The sequence below is a fragment of the Meles meles genome, chromosome 1, assembly GCF_922984935.1.
Source record: "Meles meles chromosome 1, mMelMel3.1 paternal haplotype, whole genome shotgun sequence".
Lineage (NCBI taxonomy): Eukaryota > Metazoa > Chordata > Mammalia > Carnivora > Mustelidae > Meles > Meles meles.
This window is the reverse complement of record NC_060066.1, coordinates 69,370,733-69,383,546: the sequence shown is the minus strand read 5'-3', so window position 1 is coordinate 69,383,546 and position 12,814 is coordinate 69,370,733.

Here is a 12,814-nt window from a genome sequence, read left to right as displayed (position 1 = left end):
TGTTGGGTTATTATTTTCCAATAGGTCACCTCTGGTGGCTCCCTCCCCTTTTTGTTTATCTTCAGATATCAGTCCTATGCTCCCAGTCTGCTTTACCTGCCACTGGCGTCTTCTGCTCCTGTAGAGATCAAGACGTGTATAATTCTGATCTCAGGCTGATTTCATGGGTGGTCGGAGTTCTTTGGTAGGTAATCAGCTCACTTTAGGGTACAGGTTGAAATGGTGCCTCCTCCTACTTCCCCACCATCTTGAGTCCCCCTCAACATTTGAGAGATTTAAATAATTTTAGGCCTGAATATTCAGCATTAGGAACATTAATTTAAAAAATCTTAAACATTACCTTTTTTCCTTGTTCACGGGCCCTCTTAGAAAGGTCTGCAGTCAAAAAGGTACTTCGGATGTGTGATAAATATGCAACACGTCTTGAAATTAATATACTGGAAACTGTTAGAAAAAGCACGAACAAACAAGATGAAAGACAAATTAATAGCATAGGGCCTTCCTGTTAACCACAACATAATACCTACCGAGAATTGAAATAACTTTTAGTATTGGCTGATCCCAGCCTTTAACTTCATTAAAATCTTTTTAAATTGTGAAATGTGGCATCCCTACCAAAAATGTATAAAACACACACGTATAGTTTTTTATGTAATAATCCTCATCTTCCCTTTGCTTTCCCTCGGGGATAAGGGCCACCTTGAATTTTGTGTTACTCATTCCTGTGCCTTCTTCATAGTGTTTCCACCGCTCTAGGCATTCCCAGACAGGATCCTGAACTGTACCACCAGCGGGTGGATGGATCCTGTTTGACCTACATCTGGCACTGGTACTGAGCAACTTTTGTATTTTTACCTCACCGTGGTTTTAATTTACCTTTCCCGATTACTGAGTTTGTGCATTTGTTCATGTGTTCCTGGGACAGCTAGAATGGCTCTCCTGAGAGTAATTCTTCTCACTTCTGTATTAGGCTGCTCACTCTTTCTCTTGTTGATTTCTAGGCATTCTTGAGTCATACATCTTGCAAATATCTTCTAGTTTTTTTTACCTGCTTCTTCACTTTTTGGTGTATATCTGTAAACAGCCAACCTTAATATGAAAATAGCCAACATTCACCAATTTCCTCCTGTGGTTTTAGCTTTTTCTTTAAGTAACTCAATACATCATGATCAAAGAATGATTGCAAATGAGTTGGGCTGGCTTTTATCCTAGCAAGAATTCAGTTTTTATAAATGTTTGATATGGAGGGTGCCTGGGTGACTCAGTCAGTAAAGTGTCTGCCTTCAGTTCAGACAGTGATCCCAGGGTCCTGGGATCGAGCCCTGTGTCAGGTTCCCTCTCCCTCTGCCTGTTGCTCTGCCTACTTGTACTCTCTATCTCTCTGTCATAAATAAAAAAAATCTTCTAGAAAAATGTTTGATATGGGCTACATATTAGTATGTAGAATGTGTATTTTCAAATGTATATTAAATATTCTGTTTTTAAATGTCCATTAGATCAAGCTTATTCAGTTAATATGGTCAATATTTTTATTATGTTTGTCTCTACCCGGAGATTATTCATGTTTTGGGGAGTACTATAGTAGTAGATTTGTTGATTTTTCTTTGTAGTTCTGTCAACTTTTTTTTAAATTTTATTTTATTTCTTTTCAGTGTTCTAGAATTCATTGTTTATGCATCACACCTAGTGCTCCATGCAATACGTGCTCTCCGTAATACCCACCACCAGGCTCACCCAACCCCCCACCCTCCTCCCCTCCAAAACCCTCAGTTTGTTTCTGAGTCCACAGTCTCTCATGGTTTGTCTCTCCCTCTGATTTCCCTCAACTCACTTCTCCTCTTCTTCACCCAATGTCCTCCGTATTATTCCTTATGCTCCACAAGTAAGTGAAACCATATGATAATTGACTCTCTCTGTTTGAGTTCTGTCAACTTTTGATTTATATATTTTGGAACTCTTATTTTATGTGTAAGGCTTAGATTTGGTATATCTATTGGCTGAACTAAATTTCTTAATGTTATCTTATGGCTCTCTTTACCTCTTATTCTCTTATAGTTGTTTTTATCTAATATTAAGATAACTGCCCCAGGTTTCCTTTGATTTATCTAGTATGTCATTTTTCCATCCTTTGGTTCTAATGTGTAGACACTTTTTTGTGTCTACACATTTTGTGATGCATATGGTTTATTTTAAATAGTATACGGCTGGATTTTTTTTTAAATATTTTATTTACTTGACAGAGAGAAATCACAACCAGGCAGAGGCAGGCAGAGAGAGAGGAGGAAGCAGGGTCCCCGCGGAGCAGAGAGCCAGATGTGGGGCTCGATCCCAGGACCCCGGGATCATGACCTGAGCCGAAGACAGAGGCCTTAACCCACTGAGCCACCCAGGCACCCTTGAATTTTTTATATTATACTTTACTTAGAGTGTTCAGTCCACTTACATTTATTGTGATTGATAATGTAAAGAATCTATCATCTATCTGTCTAAAGAAATTTGTTATGAGGAATTGGCTCACACAATTATGGAATCTGAGAAATCCCACATCTGCTGTCTGCGAGCTGGAGATCCAGTAAAGTAGGTGGTATAATTCAGTCTAAATTCAAAGGCCTGGAGACCAGAATAAGTCTCAGCCGAATGGCAGAAGACAATGGCCAGCTCCAACAGTCAGGCTCAAAAGGCAAAACGGGTCTTTCTCCAGCTTGTGGTTCTATTCAGACCTTCCACTGATTTTGTGAAGGCCACCCTCATAAGAGAGGGCAATCTGCTTTACTTAGCCTACCAATTCAAATGCTAATCCCATGCAGCAACACTCACAGACACAATGAGAAATTATGTTTACCAAATCCCTAGGACCCTATGATCAGGTCAAGTTGACACATAAAATTAGCTATCACACCTTCTAAAATCAATAATACATTCCTAAAACATCAGATATTTTGCATGAAAACACAGAGAGTTTATTTCTTGTTATTTTATTTATTTATTTATTTTTTAAGATTTTATTTATTTATTTGACAGAGATCACAAGTAGACAGAGAGGCAGGCAGAGAGAGAGGTGGGGAAGCAGGCTCCCCACTGAGCAGAGAGCCTGATGTGAGGCTCGGCTCGATCCAGGACCCTGGGATCATGACCTGAGCCAAAGGCAGAGGCTTTAACCCACTGAGCCACCCAGACACCCCTATTTCTTGTTATTTTAAATGAAAAGACTGTATAAGTGTGTTATACTTTAGCCCTACCTCCCCACTAATTTTCATAAGTAAAATACTTAAATATAAACAACAGACTATCATATTAAGATGTAAAATGCTTAAAACATGTTTAAGGGCCATGGAAGCTTAAAATCCATGCGCATATCATGAACATTACGTTGACAATATTCCAGAGCAAATACAAGCAATCAAATCTGTTAGGGAAAAAATGCAGTGAAGAATTTCCAATGAAAGCAAGGCATTTACTTGCAATAAACTGTAACTCACGAAGTGAGGAGAAAACTTGGTATTTGAAGAGAACGGAGAAGGGAGAAGGACCAAAGCAGTAATCGTCCCTGGTTGTAGAAAGTGCTGATGTGCGTGAGTGAGTTGATAACAGGCCATTTCAAGCAAAGTATCCAGCTCAGAAGCTGACAGAAATTCTCTGTCATCTGGCGCTGCTGAAGAGGCTCCTGAACAATGAAGTTGCGAGACATTTTCAAAGGAGGCCACCAACATACAACCATGAAAACATCTGTAAGACGGAGCTTTATTTAAACTCCCATTATTTACATTTGTTTTCTCTTAGATTGTGGGGGGAGCGGGGAGAGACTTCTTCATTACTAGTCAAAAATGAGGGCTAAATATGGAAGGCCCTTTGGAAATGTGCTCAGGACAAGCACACAGTGGCAAAGGGTGGGTCCCACTGAGTGCGATGCTAGGACGTTTTGCTCAGGGCCAGTAGCCCCTTTGTCAGAACTCTATGTGCTTTTCAAAAAATCTTCATGTGAGGGGCGCCCGGGTGGCTCAGTGGATTAAGCCTCTGCCTTCAGCTCAGGTCATGATCCCAGGGTCCTGGGATCAAGCCCCACATCAGGCTCTCTGCTCAGCAGGGAGCCTGCTTCCCCCTCTCTCTCTGCCTGTCTCTCTGCCTACTTGTGATCTTCCTCTCTATCAGAGAAATAAATAAAATCTTTGAAAAAAAATCTTCACGTGATTCTGATGATTTATCCATTGTATTTAGAATGTAACCTGATACCTCTTCAGCACATCATTTTACTAAAAATGCATCGAATATTTGGAATATACCTAGACACTGTTCCTATATGACTGATTAAAAAAAGATGTATTCACAGATAAGTAAGTTTTCTGATACTTGGTTATTAAAAATCAAGAGGCATCCTACTGAAAAGATATTAGCTGAGGAAAATTATGCAATATAGGCTTGTATTTTAATCTAATTTTACAATCTTATTCCTTTTTCCATTGTATCCCTATTCTCTGTTCTCCCTCCCCGCATTTTTCTTGCCACCAAGCCCAAACGTGGGCTGGTATGTGGTTATGAATTATCGAGGGAGACGCCAGACATCGTTTCTTTCATTCTTAACACCAAATTCGAGTCAGGCAAATTGCCTTGCTGCTCTCTTCTATACGATATAAGCTTCATTTCTCATTTTCCACTGCACTGAAGGTGTAGCTTTTCAAAGTCCCGGCTTATTTAGAGATCACCTCTAAAATTTCCCTGGCCATGGCTCTCAGGCCCTACATCCACGGCTCTACCAAAGCAGAAGGAGGAGACCCTGTAGGGAAACCGGCCCCAGCACTCCTGTGCACCCATGCTGGCATTTACTTCCATTTGCACCTCTGAGAAGGACATACTTTCACGCTAACTCTGCAATATATTAAAATAAGTTCTTTTTAATTATTTAGTATTTAATTTGTGTCCACCAAGAGGGCTGTTCAGGGCATCTCCTCAGCCTACACTGTTGGAAAAAGAAATAGCCCCTCCTTTTTTAAAACATCCTTACTATTGTCTAAACCCAGGGAGTCATAGGGCTGTCAGTTAGCTTTTCAATTCATGCTAAATGAATCCAGAAAATAAAGCAAACAGGTTAAAATTCCATAATGTTTTAATGTGGCAAAATGTGACAAATCATACAAGTACAATGAAGGTGAATCACACAGCCAGCAGTCAAGGAGGGTTGTGTGCTTAGTGGGGCAAGCTGCCCACCAAATTCTGCAGGTGGACTGCTATGAAGAGTCAGAATAGGGAGAGCTATAAAGAAATGTTATCCTGGGGCACCTGGGTGGCTCAGTTGTTTAAGTGTCTGCCTTCTGCTCAGATCATGATCCCAGGGTCCTGGGTTCCAGCCCCACACTGGGCTCTCTGCTCAGTGGGAAGGCTGCTTCTCCCTCTCCTTCTGTCTGCCACTCCCCCTGCTTGTGCATTCTCTCTCTCTCTCTCTCACTCTGTCAAGTAAATAAATAAAATCTTATAATAAAAATAAATGCCATCCTGCTTTTGTTTAAAATAATCCTATGGGCATAGAAAAAAAAAAAGGCTGATTATCTCTGAGCGATGGGAACTAAGACTTATTAGTTATTTTATTTTTCTTATCTTTTTGCCTTAACATTTATCAAATAAGTCTATTTTATTTTGTAAAAAAGAAAATGGCAATAAGTTTCTTTAAGGCAAAGATATCCAGCATTTTGTGGACTCGGCAAGCGGGAGGTCTACACAGAAAGTTCAGAAGGTCAGAGCTTTGCTGAAGATTCCAGAGTGGACCTGCACCTTTGGTCAGAAGGAGCAGAAAAAAATGATAAAATGATTCATGGGAGTAAATGCTATGGAAAAGTTCAAGTAGGCAAACATGGCAGAGAATGTTTTCTAAATGTTATAGGTCTAAGAATTTAGGGAATGTATTCCTTTAACTCAGAATAAAATGCTAGAACTAGAAGATGTAAAATGAAAGCAGTTCTTTTGAAGGCTGACAATGGAAAAAAAAACACTTCCTGAAAACGCCTAAGATTAGAAAATACATTTAAATTTTAATTAGGATGATTTATCAGCTCAATATTCCACACACACACATAGGAAGGTACAAAAAAGAAAAGCAGGCTTCTTCCAGAGGTTGTCCATGCTGATGTCAGCAAAGAAGTTTCCTTATACAGTCCATCCATTCGTTCTATTAGAAGACTTTACTAAGTACCTAGTATGTGTCCAGATGGATTCTGGAACCACAGACAACCAGGGCATCATTCATGCCCTCAAGGCTCTGAAGATGGTTTCAGGAAGATGGGTTTGTACACAGGCCAGGTATAGCAAAACAGAAGCAAGTTCATTGGCAACTAAATCCCTTTGAGAGTTTGCCACAGTGCAATGATCTCTCCTATCTCTTCACTAGGCTCGTTAAGGGGCCAGTTTCCAGTCTTTGTATCTGACCTATATTCTCCCATGCAGGGACTATGGGTTTAATTTGACTCAGGTTGCATCTGCTAAAAACAAAAGAAATCATCTTAATTGCCTAACATTTGGGTAGGAGGCTTTACTAAATTTACATCAGGGATATACCGTCCCATTGGTGGTAGATTTGCCAGGACCAAGCCCTCCTCGAGGCTACCTACACTGCACAGTCATTGATAGTTAGGCTATTTGATCCCCAAATGCAGTCAAGAAGGAGAACTCAGATACTGGTGTTTTGACAGGAAGAACATTTATATTGATAACCCTTGATTTAGAAACTTCCAGAAATTGTTTCAGTTTTATAGTGCTGCGGAATGGAAAAGCTGTAACTCAAATGCCACTGTGTGTCTATTCAAGAGTACAGGCATGGGATAAATTGCTCCTGTCACCCATGCAGCTTGAAGATGTTAACCGCAAGACAGTAAAGAAAGTCAGGCATGATGGAACCCTGTCAGGGCTTATGGCTTGGGCTTCTTAGGGTCCCTTCTAGAGAACATGCCCTATCCATTGGCCTTGGAAGGACCATTTCAAAGGTGACCTCTCCATGGATAAAACATGCTAATCAGTTTCTCAGGAGAAGAGTTTGAAATTGGTAATGGAGGCCAGACTGTAGTGACGCAGAGGCCATGGTAACAGCATTGGAGCCATGGTCTAACTGGGTCATGGACAAAAGGAGTAAGAGAAGAAACTGGCCAGAAGAGCAGGAGTAGACAGATGAAAGGAAAGCAGAGAGAGCCAGAGAGAAGAGAAAATGCATGGCCCTGAGGTATTGGGAAAGCCTTGGTTCCTTACTTCAGGACCTGAATCCATACATAGTCATTAAGTGACCTGTGTCTCTACATCAGAGTTCCTTCTTAACTTGGGCTACCTTAAGTGGATTTGTTTTCTTTAGATTCTAAAGAGCCTGGACTAAGACAAATCAGAGCACAGTTGAGCAGAACCATTTTATTACTTGGTATAAATAACATTCAAATGCTTCAGTGGGTAAACAAGCTCTATTAGTGAAAATCAACAGAATACTGCAAAGCAAATGGTGAAAAATGCACTGTTGCCTACCGCAGTACCTAACCAGGACAGGGTGAAGTGGATTGCGCGTTCAACTTGAGATTCACTGGGAAACCAAGAGACATGCCACCGGGGACATGTTAAGCCCTCATCTCTGATGGAAATAACAGCTTGAGTGCCTTGATCGACTATGGGGCTCAAAAATGCTATGAAATCAGGCGCTGCCAATAACAGCAGTAGGGATATTAATTTAAGAGTAATTCATAACTCAAGACAACAAGCTGAGGCTTCATGACAGGCCCCTGGATATTCCACATCATGGTAGCGTCTGATGGACTACGTGCATCAGCTTTTGTTTTCTCCGTGGCAATATCAGAACAGTGTTTATGTTCCTGAGTCACAGATACATTTACACAATCATTTCCAATATTTACAATTCATTTATTGGATGGTAATGTACTCTTCCTCCAATAAAGACAGATCAGTCTTTCGCTTAGAGCTAAACCTATAAACCGGTCTCTTGTCTACAGCACTTTCCATTATAGATCTTGGGCTTTCTGAAAGATGAATAATTATAGTCCCTGAGGAGATTTGCTATATATATATTGCTGGGTAGTCATCAAATCTGAGGGAGGGTTGATAGGTGTGGGCAACAATGATAAAACAAACAGCCTTCTTGTCTGTCAGGCAGCAAAGTAAATCATTGAGAACAGTCCTCATTACCACAAGTTGAGTGGGTATGTGTGGCGTCAATTTCTGGGCATGTACTTTTTCTCTGTGTGAAAAAATAAATACTATACCACAAAGACTTACTTATCATAAATAAATACATCTAATGAGTGAGTAGAAGAAAGCTCATAGATGACTTATGGATGGGTTCATTTGTGGCCCTGTTTTATATAAATAGTCTGCCCTTCAAAATAAAATAGCCATATTATTTTTTGCCACACTGGAAGTCTATATTCCTTGGGGGAAAATGGCAGATCAGAAATCAGAATCTAACAAGCTGTGCATAATAAATGTGTAGCATATATTACAGCTGAATTCATTTCTTCTGTTTGCAGCATATACATCCTACCTAGAATTGCAGAAGTGCTTGTTATCTTGATGACACTGAGGCAAGGAGAAAAGATAACAAGAAAAATGCCATATATAGCCCAAGATATTCCCTCCTAAGACCGTGTCAGGATTCCTAGCAATAAATCCATGGGAATAAATTCAGGAATCACTAGAGTTTAAAAGTGCCATATCCTCATTATAAACTGTTCTCAGCAGTGCCATATCCCATAGGTTCTGTGGATTAATTTTACATATTATGTCGGTTTCATTATAACTTACAGCCTTTACAAAATGCAGGTTATAAATGACTTGGACATCCTGTTAATTCAGTATATTCCTTGAAAGATTCTCTCCTACCAATTCTTACTGGTATAGCAAATCCTTCTCTCTCAAGCTTCAAAATCCCCAGTTTCTTCTCTTTAAAATTGTCTACGTGATTTATTATCTTATCTTTCATTCAGCAAATATTTATTGACTGCCAACTATGTGTTAGGCATTATGCGAGGTGTTAGGAAAGATGTAAAGATGTATGATGCATACTGTCTAGAAAATTCATCTTTTTCAGACAATAAGGCATGCACACATGAAAAGTGAAATATCAATACAGAAGTGAGAATAATGCAAGCTAATAAAGGAGATATCTCAAAGCGGGACATTTGGAAATGCCAAATAACTGGTATATACAAAAAAATAAGAGACTAGAAGAAGCAATCATCTTTTAGTGCTCAGAAAAGGTTTTTTTGAAAGGGAGCAGAGAAGATGTGAACCATTTTACAAGAGTCAGTCTGAGCATGGACAAGGCCGGGGTTCATATGCAGAGGTAAGCAAGGCATAGCACATTGGGAGAAAATGGACCACTCCTCAGGCTGGGGGAAGATTTCACTGGAGTGCAGGAGAACCAGCAGGGAAGTTATTTGAGGAGCATCTGTAGAGCACCTTGACTATCCATCTGTGCTTTTTCTTAAAAGTAATGGGTATCCATAAAATATTTTATTGTTAAATCAACCTTAAGGCATAATTTATGTACAATCAATTGTATACACTGTGAATGTACAATTGGATGAGTTTTAATAAATGGATACCACCACGTAACCACCACAGCAAACAAGATATAAAACATCCTTATTACTCGGGAAAGTTCTCTCCTGACCTCTTCCATCAATTTCTCCCAAACCCCTTCTTTTTCATTAACACAGCACAGTCCACTACTTACCTATTATGGGAAATTTTGAATAGTTCCAGTTTGGAGTTTTAAGATTTTCAAGATTCTCTATTCTATTTCACACAGCTGTAACACTTTCAAACACAAGGATTTTTCAAAAGTTTCATGAATTCTTTTAATCCTGGGTCTCCCGAATGCTATTACTGGGTTAAACTAGATGTACTCCATTCACCCACTAGATTTTTTAAGTGTGGTGTGGCATCTAATGCCTTATTTCTGCTTTCCTCTGACTCCTAGCCCCCAAGGGGATATACTAGGTTTCTTCATTTGTTTTGTGATCAGCATCAATGAGCCCACTTAAGACTTCATATAAAGCATGGCAAATTGATCATATACATACACTTCCTCTCACTCTCAAAATCCGGATAAAATGAAAGAAATGAGATAGAGATACATATTATATATTTATCCACAAGGATAAGAGATTGGCAGACAGGAAGTTTCTATGTCACTTGGGAAGACTGAAGGCAGAGAGAGTTGCAGTAATTGATTTACCAGAGGAAGCCATATTTGAAACAGCCTTAGAGATGAGAAATCATTTTATCCATAGAATCCTTGAGATCACCAGACCACCAGTTAAGCACTGCAAGAAGAAGCATTGAGGCATAGAGTTGGAAAAGGGGTTGGTTGAAAATCTGCATGTATGGAGTGGCTAGGCCCCAAGGGTCTCCCCTCACATTATTCTATCAAATGATTAAGCAATATCTCCCTATTTCAGCTCTGCCCCAAGCCAAAGAAGGGAGGTTTAATTTCATGAGAACTCAAGGAAGAAACTGAACTCAATTCTGAACTCAGAGATCCCAGACCTGGTGGAGGACATAAAATGAAGAAATTAAATGAAAAACAGAAAACTGAATGGTGGGTTTTCCAAAATTTGCTCACTTTGGTGACATTGGCAACTTGGTTTATGGCTCACAGAACATGGAGGACTCTTCCCACAGAAACTGAAGCCCTCAGATAAGTAAATTCCAAAGAGTTCCCTTAAAATTAAATGGACACTTCACTGCCTGATGCTGAGAAGTCCCAGCTGACAAATCTCACCTGTGCATACAGAGATTCCAAGAAATTCTTCATTCCTTCTTCTCCGCACCCCTTAGAAATGGACAGCCAAGGGTTCCTGTCATTTTAGGAAAACATGAGAGGGAGAGAAAACAACAAAAAGTAGAAAGGACCCCAGAGGAAGGAAACAGTGCAAGAAATTGAAGAAATTTTCCTCCTAAAAAAAGAAATACCCTTAGAGTGATAAGAGAATGGGTTGCATTCACAAAATAAGAACAGAAAGTTTTCAAAAAGGAATAGTTAAGAATCAGAAGGTGCTCTTGAAAATTAAAAATTAGAGAGAATCAAGGAATTCTCTCAGAAAATAAAGTAAAAATAGTAGAAAAAAGGATATTAAAGTTTCAACCTAAGAAGTACTTAGAAGTTCTAGAGGAAGAAAACAATCAACATGGAAGGAAGAAAATTACCAAAGGTTTTTGTGAAAATTGTATGAATACGTAGATAGAAAGGGCCACTCAGCAAAGTGCAAACAGGCTCATATTTGGAAATATTATTGGGGCACCTAGGTGGCTCGGTTGGCTAAATGTCTGACTTAATTTTGGCTCAGGTCATGATCTCACCATTGTGGAATAGAGCCCCACACAGGGATCCACGCTCAGCGTGGAGTCTGCTTGGGATTCTCTCTCTCTCCCTCTCCCCTTTTCCCCACCCCCCCAAAATTTAAAAGACCTATTATTGTGATATTCCAGAATCCCAGAGATAACCAGATGATAAATAATAATTTTTAAAGCTTTCAGAGATTAAACAATGCCACACACAAAGGAACTGAAAACAGAACAGAATGCATTGTATTTTTTAAATACCTACAACGGATACCAGAAAGCAATAGAGCAGTATCTTAAATGTTCTGAAGGAAAATTTTTTAAAACCTTGAATTGTATACCCAGCCAAATTATCAATCAAGAGTCAGAGTAAATGGCAGATCATTTCAAAAGAGTGAGTCTCAAAAACTAACCTCTCATGCACCTTTTCTTAAGAAACAACTGAAGGATTTTTTCCATAGAAATAAAAATATATATACCGAAATAGTGGAAGATATATGTGAGAATTCAACAGGAAAGTTGTGAATGAAATTCCCGAGAGGATGTCGAACAGACGCTCCTGTTGATGGCTGTGCAGGAAGCCTAGAGATCAGCAAGTCCAGGGTGGGGCAGGAGCACCAATGGTTCTGGGAACGGGGGGTCTCCGGGAAAAACAAAATGGAATTGACAGCCTATCTGAACTGTTGAAATGTCTTACAGAAAATTACATAAGGAAAAAAAAGGAAGTGGTTAATAAATTCAGATCTAAAATGAACAGGGAGTGGGAGTAATGTGGGATACAGGTGTGTAAATGCATGTGTGTGCAGGACGTGGGTACATGTGCGTGTTACTCATGTAGATGAAGAAGGGCACAGGTGCAGATGTGCCTATGGGTCACTGGGTCACAGTAGAGAAAAGCAAGGACAGAGGAAGAAGGAAGAGATTATGTTGTATTCAGATGTCCTGATAAAAATCTCAGGCTTCTTTATGGAAATGTCTCTCAGGTGATTTGTTTGTTTTTCAATTTGTTGTAAAGTTAGAGGTCACTGCTAATTCTGTACAGTGGACTGTGTTGTGTTGTGTCTTCTTGGTATCTGGCATTTCCCAAAAGTGGCTATCCTCACAGCACAGCCCCTGACTGAGGGCTGGAGTTGGATGGCCATCAGAAGTCTGTTGCTAAAAAAGGGTGTCCTGGGTTCCATATTATAGCCTTGGAGCAGAAGTCCACTGTCACATCCCAGAGCAGAGTTGTATAAAGTAGACTAACTCGAGTCTGTCTCAAATGCTACCTTTTAAAGCCTCCATGTGGTGCTTCCACTGGTTGAAAGGATTTCAGCAAAGACTACAGGAGACATGGAGGCTTCCTGCTGATTTTGAGAAAACAGATGACACTGCTTTTCAAAAGTCTGGGTGGAAGTCACAGTGGGAAGGCTATTTTACTATGTTTGCTTTCTTTTTCTTTCCTACTCTACTCCTCTGTTTATTACTGGTTGCTGTCATTAAGATCTGGGAC